The sequence below is a fragment of the Mus musculus genome, chromosome 4 (assembly GCF_000001635.26).
Source record: "Mus musculus strain C57BL/6J chromosome 4, GRCm38.p6 C57BL/6J".
Taxonomy (NCBI): Eukaryota; Metazoa; Chordata; class Mammalia; order Rodentia; family Muridae; genus Mus; species Mus musculus.
The window spans coordinates 152,579,538-152,585,601 of record NC_000070.6 but is presented as its reverse complement, the minus strand read 5'-3'; the positions used below and the strand labels follow the sequence as shown (position 1 = coordinate 152,585,601).

Below are 6,064 nucleotides of genomic sequence, written 5' to 3'. Positions count from 1 at the left end.
GACAGAGGACAAACGCAGGCTGCCTTCCACCTGTTGGATGTCCTCCCAGATGAGGACATGCAGAATGTTAAATTAAAAATGAAGACAAATGAAGCCACCAAAGAGGTCTTCGGGCCAAGAGTGGCCCTCCCTGCTGAGAAGCACTGAGACAGAGAGGAGCAGAATTCAGTCACTAGACAAGGCAGTCATCCTAGACCTCTAGCTTCCAGGGGTGTACACACACACACACACCAAATACTACACACACACACACCACACCACACCACACCACACCACACACACACACACACACACACCACATAAATCATACACACACATCACCACACACCACCATCACCACCACATACATATGCACCACACCTACCATGCCACACACACACAATATTACTCAAACACACATATACCATACACATCATATACCACATATACAACAGCACATACATATATACCACATACACACCACACATGACCACATACAAAATACCACACACACTATACACCACATACAACACCATATACATACACACAGCACCATACCACACACACATACACACCACATCTACCACACACACACTACACATACACATACACACCATTCCTACCACACACATACCACATACATACATACCACACCTATCACACACACCACACATACAACACCATATACATACACACCACACCTATCACATACATATACACCACTTACATAAAACCGCATACAAAACACCACACATATATACACACATACCACATACAACACACACATACATACACAACACACATATACGCATATTTTCACATGAACCCCATCACATACATACATACATACCACATACACCACATACCACACAAGCCACACACCCCATACATACACACACAGCACATAGCACACACACACAGCACATAGCACATACATACATACACACACACATACAGCACATAGCACATACATACATACACACACAGCACATAGCAATACATACACACACATACAGCACATAGCATATACATACATACACACACAGCACATAGCAATACATACACACACACACACAGCACATAGCACATACATACATACACACACACAGCACATAGCACATACATACATACACAACACACATACACACATATTTATACATAAACTCCATCACATACACACAAACCACATACACTACACACCACACAAGCCATACATACACACAGAGCACATAGCACACAAAGCGTGAGGCTCAAATCTCGTTACATAATTGAGGTGAAGGGAAATGGTGATTAATTATAACCAGGATGCACCGAGTCAGATGCAAGGTTGGGAGAGAGGTTTCTAGAACTGTCGTAAGGAGGATGGGAGAAAACAGGAGAGGCTTCAAGAGGGACACTGAGATGGATTGTTGGCAGCAAGGAGTTTATTAGAAGAGTCATTGACCCCATGAACAGACACACACACACACACACACACAGCTGCATGGCAAGGACTCTGAGAATTTAGGCTCACACCAGAGACAGACAGCATTGGGGCCTCTGAAGACAGGAAGCAGAGTCCTTAAGGAGAGAGATCTCTTCTTTTAGCTTTCTAACAATGGAGGAATGTCACAGCATTACTCTGCGGCCAACTCTCTGATCCCCAGCTAGGCAGGAGGAAAGGGGGCGGGGAGCAGGACTAATGGGAGAGCAGAAGATGTGGACTGGACGATGTGTGGTTTGAATGGGTGTGGCCCCCATAGACTCACGTGTTTGGATGCTTGACCATAGGGAGTGGTACTGTTAGAAGGTGTGGCCCTGTTGTGGGAGGTGTGGCCTGTTGGAGGAAGTGCATCACTGTGGAGGCGGGGCTTGGAGGTCATATAAATGCTCAAGCCCAGTGTGAAACAAATCCAGTCTCTTCCTGGCTGCTTTCTGATCAAGATGTAGAACTCTCAGCTCCTTCTCTAGCGCCATGTCTGCCTGCAGACTGCCATGCTCCCTGCCATGATGATGATGATGCTGATGGACTAAACCTCTGAAACTGTAAGCCAGCCCCAATTAATTCTTTTTTTTTTTATGAGTTCCTGTGGTCATAATGTCTCTTCACAGCAATAAAACCCTCTGCCCAATACCCACTTTAATGTAAGCTCACTCCCAGGTGGAACTCTGTTAGCTGGGCACTCATGACTGTGTCTCTGTGATCAGGGGAGGTTGGGTGGCTGTCTGGTCCAATTCTAACAAGTATATTCTTACAGGCAGAAGGCTCTAGAGCAAAAGGCCTTGGGATGAGGAGTCCCCCATGGGCAGGGTCTAACCTGAACAAATGAGTGTTCTCATGCCTATACTTAGCATATACAGAGCACACACTCACAGCACACACACAGTTACACAGACACATCTGCAGAAGGACACTGTTAGTAGAGTGGTTAGGTCAAGCCCTGGGTCCCGGCAACCCTATCATCTGGGCTCAGCCACCCATCTTCAATTAGAGACGGGGTAGAAAATGGAGAGGTGGGCAGTCATTCAATGTGGCCACCTTGAGAAGAGGAACAAACAGGTTCTGCCACCCTGTTGGCCCCAGTCTGGCTTTTGCTCATGATGTCTAGGTTAAAACAGACGGCAAGCTCTGCGTGTAGCTATGCAGTCCTGGTCACGGTGTGTCCTCACCGTTATTGCTGCCTCCGTTCCAGTCTCTGCAAGGTGGTCTGTGAAGTTATCAGAACTCCGTGGAATCTCTTTCCAGGATACACGTGACCTGCTCTCCCTGGCTCCAGGCTCTAGTCTTTTCCTTTTCCAGCATAAGATTCCTGGGTAAATTCCAATTCCCTGGGGTCCACTGTCTCAGTGGTCTCAGAGCCCAGGAGAAGGACACAGTGTCTCTTTAAGATATCATCGGTCCTCTCAGGATGGTTAATGTCAGCTCACATACAAAGTACAGCTGAATACACAACCATACACAGAGACACAACCAACCTACACGGAGTCACATGCATAGGACAGGCAGGCATACACTCACATGTACACAGAAACTCTGCACAGGTACCTACAGGTACTCTGAGACACAGGCACAGAGAGTGCTCTGGCTTAGATATTCAACATTCATTCCCAAGGGTCGTCTGTTTAAGGTGTTGCCCCATGCTTATAGCGCTGCAGGGGCAGAGGTTAGGAGGTTCCAGGCAAAGGTCACTGGGATATTCACATTCCAGCCTTTTTGTCTCATCTTGCTTCCCAGCCACTACAAAGTGAGCAGGCTTCCTTAGCCACGCCCACCATGCTGCCGGAGGCCTGGAGCACTGGGCTGAGTAACCACAGACTGAACCCACCACCCAAGATAAACCTTTTCCACCGTTAAGAAGCCTTAGCGCAGGTGTTTTGTTACAATATGAGAAGCTGACTGATACAATCAGACACACATTGAGGCTCAGATGCCAGAGGCGTACTCTCTCACAGCTCCAGATGCACAGCCAGAGTCACACACTGACAAAGAGTAGGTAGAAACTCACACCTTCAAAATACACAAGTGCACGTGCACATGCACATGCATACGCACACGCACACGCACGCACACAGAACAAAGTAAGCGATAGGAGGCTTTTCCCATCTTTGTTAGTGTTCTGCTCTGCAGAAAGAGCCCTGAAACGTGGGACGTAACAGGCTAAGGTAGGATGGAGGAGGGCTTGGCGTGAGGTCGGGTGCAAGGAGAGAAAAGTAAAGAAGACAGGCTTGGAGGTGGGGCTTGTTGGAGCCAGTGTTTGCTGCAGTAAAAAGGTATAGCTTTATTGTCATTATGCTTATTCTTACAGTCGCTTCTATTCCTAGAGAAGGCATCCACTGTGTCATTTGGGGCACTAACATACACACACTTCCACATTTGGAATAAATGTGGTTCACTAAAAAGCTGGGTCTATTTAAAGGATAACAACAGTGGTGTCGGAATTAAGATGGAATTGGGGTGTAGAGGGTGGTGAAGCCATGTTAGCTTGTTCGTTAGCTTGTGTAGCACAGAGTAAGAGTAACCAGGGGCTCGGTTGAGCAACCCCAGGGGAAGTTGTCCCCTCTCCACACACCTTTACAGCCTATGGATGAGGAATTAGTCAATTCCTCAATCAGGTTAGAGCCTGGACCTCCAGAATCCCCCTTAACCTGCTATGGGGCGGGGAGGTGGGAGGTTAGAACTCCTTCCTCTGCACTGACCCACCGCCCCAGAAGCCATGCATTGGCTCCGTGTCCTGCCCGTGTGCTAACTAGCATCTGAGTCTCAGTCAAGCTTGTGGGGTGGAGATGTTCTCAGGGTCAGCTGATACTCTTTGCTCTCCTCAGGCCCTTCTGCCTCTTCCTGGGCCACAGCAGAGAGACCTGAACCCCAGGTCTCAGTGGGAGAGCTGCTTTGTTTTAGGAGAAACTGTGTCTCTATGAAGCATGTCCAATTTTTTCAGAAATACATCTGGATCACCTTGGCCGAACCTCAGGGTATTGAGAAGGATCCACTTGGTTGGGAAACTAACCAGGCAAAGGAGAAACTTGAACACCACTGTCCCTCTTCTGCCAAGATGTCGGTTGACCCTCTCTTCATAATAAGAGTTCTGAAGTCGTGAAATGGATTCCATTTCTTTTAGGACTTTACTAACGTGGGCATCAGCCTAGAACGGCAGATGCTCTGACTGAGCAAGGAGGAGAGTGGTTGAAGCTCTAACCCACGACTCTTTCTCCTTCTCTTCATTGTCTGAGTAACCAGGACGGCACAGTCTTACACACCATCTGGGGTTCCTACCCTCTGATGTTAGCTGTCTTTCTCAATAAAGGCCCTGGTCAGTTTATCTCTACCTTTGTTTGTTTTAAAGCTTACTGGGCACATGACCACGCCTGCAGGTTGTTAGGCAAGCTTGGCTGTTAGTAGTTTCTACCCTTAATTTCTGGTGTGTGTGCATACGTGTGTGTTAGTGTGTGTACATGCATGTGTAAGAGTGTGTTTGTATATATGTGTGTTAGTGTATGTGTGCATGCTTGTGTGTGTACATGTGTGTATTAGCGCATGTTCATGTGTGTGAGTGTGTTAGTGTGTGTACATGCATATGTGAATATGTGTGTACATCTGAGTGTTAGTGTGTATATGCATGTGTATGAGTGTGTGTGTACATGCATGTGTGTGAGTAATGTGTGTTAATGTGTGTGTACATGCATGTGTGTTTGTGTGTACATATGTGTGTTAATGTGTTTGTACATGAATGTGTGAGTGTGTGTACATGCATGTGTGAATGTTTGTGTGTGTGTTGTGGTGGCAGAGTCTGGGTGGGAGAATAGCTTGTTTAATAGATTCTATCAGGCTCTGGTGTTTTCTGTTATCTGTATTTGGGCCTAAGCTGGATAGAGGCACTTTTGGAATGAACCATCAGATGTTATTTCATGCATTTTCCCGTGAGGGGGTGGCTGGTCCAGCTGCTCACTGGCCTTGCTCTCTGACTCATCAAACCCAAGGCTTCATGAGAACAGGGTTGAGGCCGAGTGTTAGTTCTGCCCAGATGATGGGACAGAGAGCACCTTTGCAGGAGCCTGTCATCCTACTGTCACTGGGATCCTGGGCTGGAACCCTGTTGGGAAAAGGGCTATCCTAAGGACGGACACTTGTGCCCCTTCCTTGACCAATGCATCTGGAAGAATTAAGACTTCCTGGAAATCTCAGGCACGGGGAGAGGAAGGTCTGAATAGCCCTGGCACAACCCGAGAGGAACCTGTCAGGCAAGCGATTGTGCACAGCTCTGCCAGCTCACCTAGCAGGTAATAAACACATTCTGCTTCCTGGCTTCTATTTAGTCTTTTGTATAAAATTGTCACTGGCATAAAAAAGCTGAGAGAAACTAAATATATTTTCCCATTGTGCCAAACTCTAAGTAAATACAGTGTCTTTTACCAATTTATGTTTTCTAATTTGTTTTAAAAATAGAGAAACCGGGGCTGGAGCGACAGCTCAGTAGTTAAGAGCACTTGTTGCTCCAGCAGAGGGCATGGGTTTGGTTCCCAGCACTCACATGGTGGCTCACAACCGTCTGTAACTGCAGTCCCAGGACGTCCAGTGCCCTCTTCTGACCTCTGCGTGCCCCAGCCA

At 47.2% G+C, this 6,064-nt stretch overlaps 1 long non-coding RNA gene across 2 annotated transcripts; it reads left to right on the top strand.

Moving 5' to 3' along the window:
- The first annotated feature begins 1,966 nt into the window (after positions 1-1,966).
- Positions 1,967-4,784, top strand: Gm30734. 2 transcript variants are annotated; one of them, XR_390993.1, is made up of 2 exons: positions 1,967-2,004; positions 4,398-4,784. It is a non-coding gene; the product is annotated as a predicted gene, 30734 (long non-coding RNA). The 2 variants fall into 2 exon arrangements; XR_390994.1 differs by lacking the exon at positions 1,967-2,004 and adding an exon at positions 3,641-3,729.
- Positions 4,785-6,064: the final 1,280 nt, after the last annotated feature.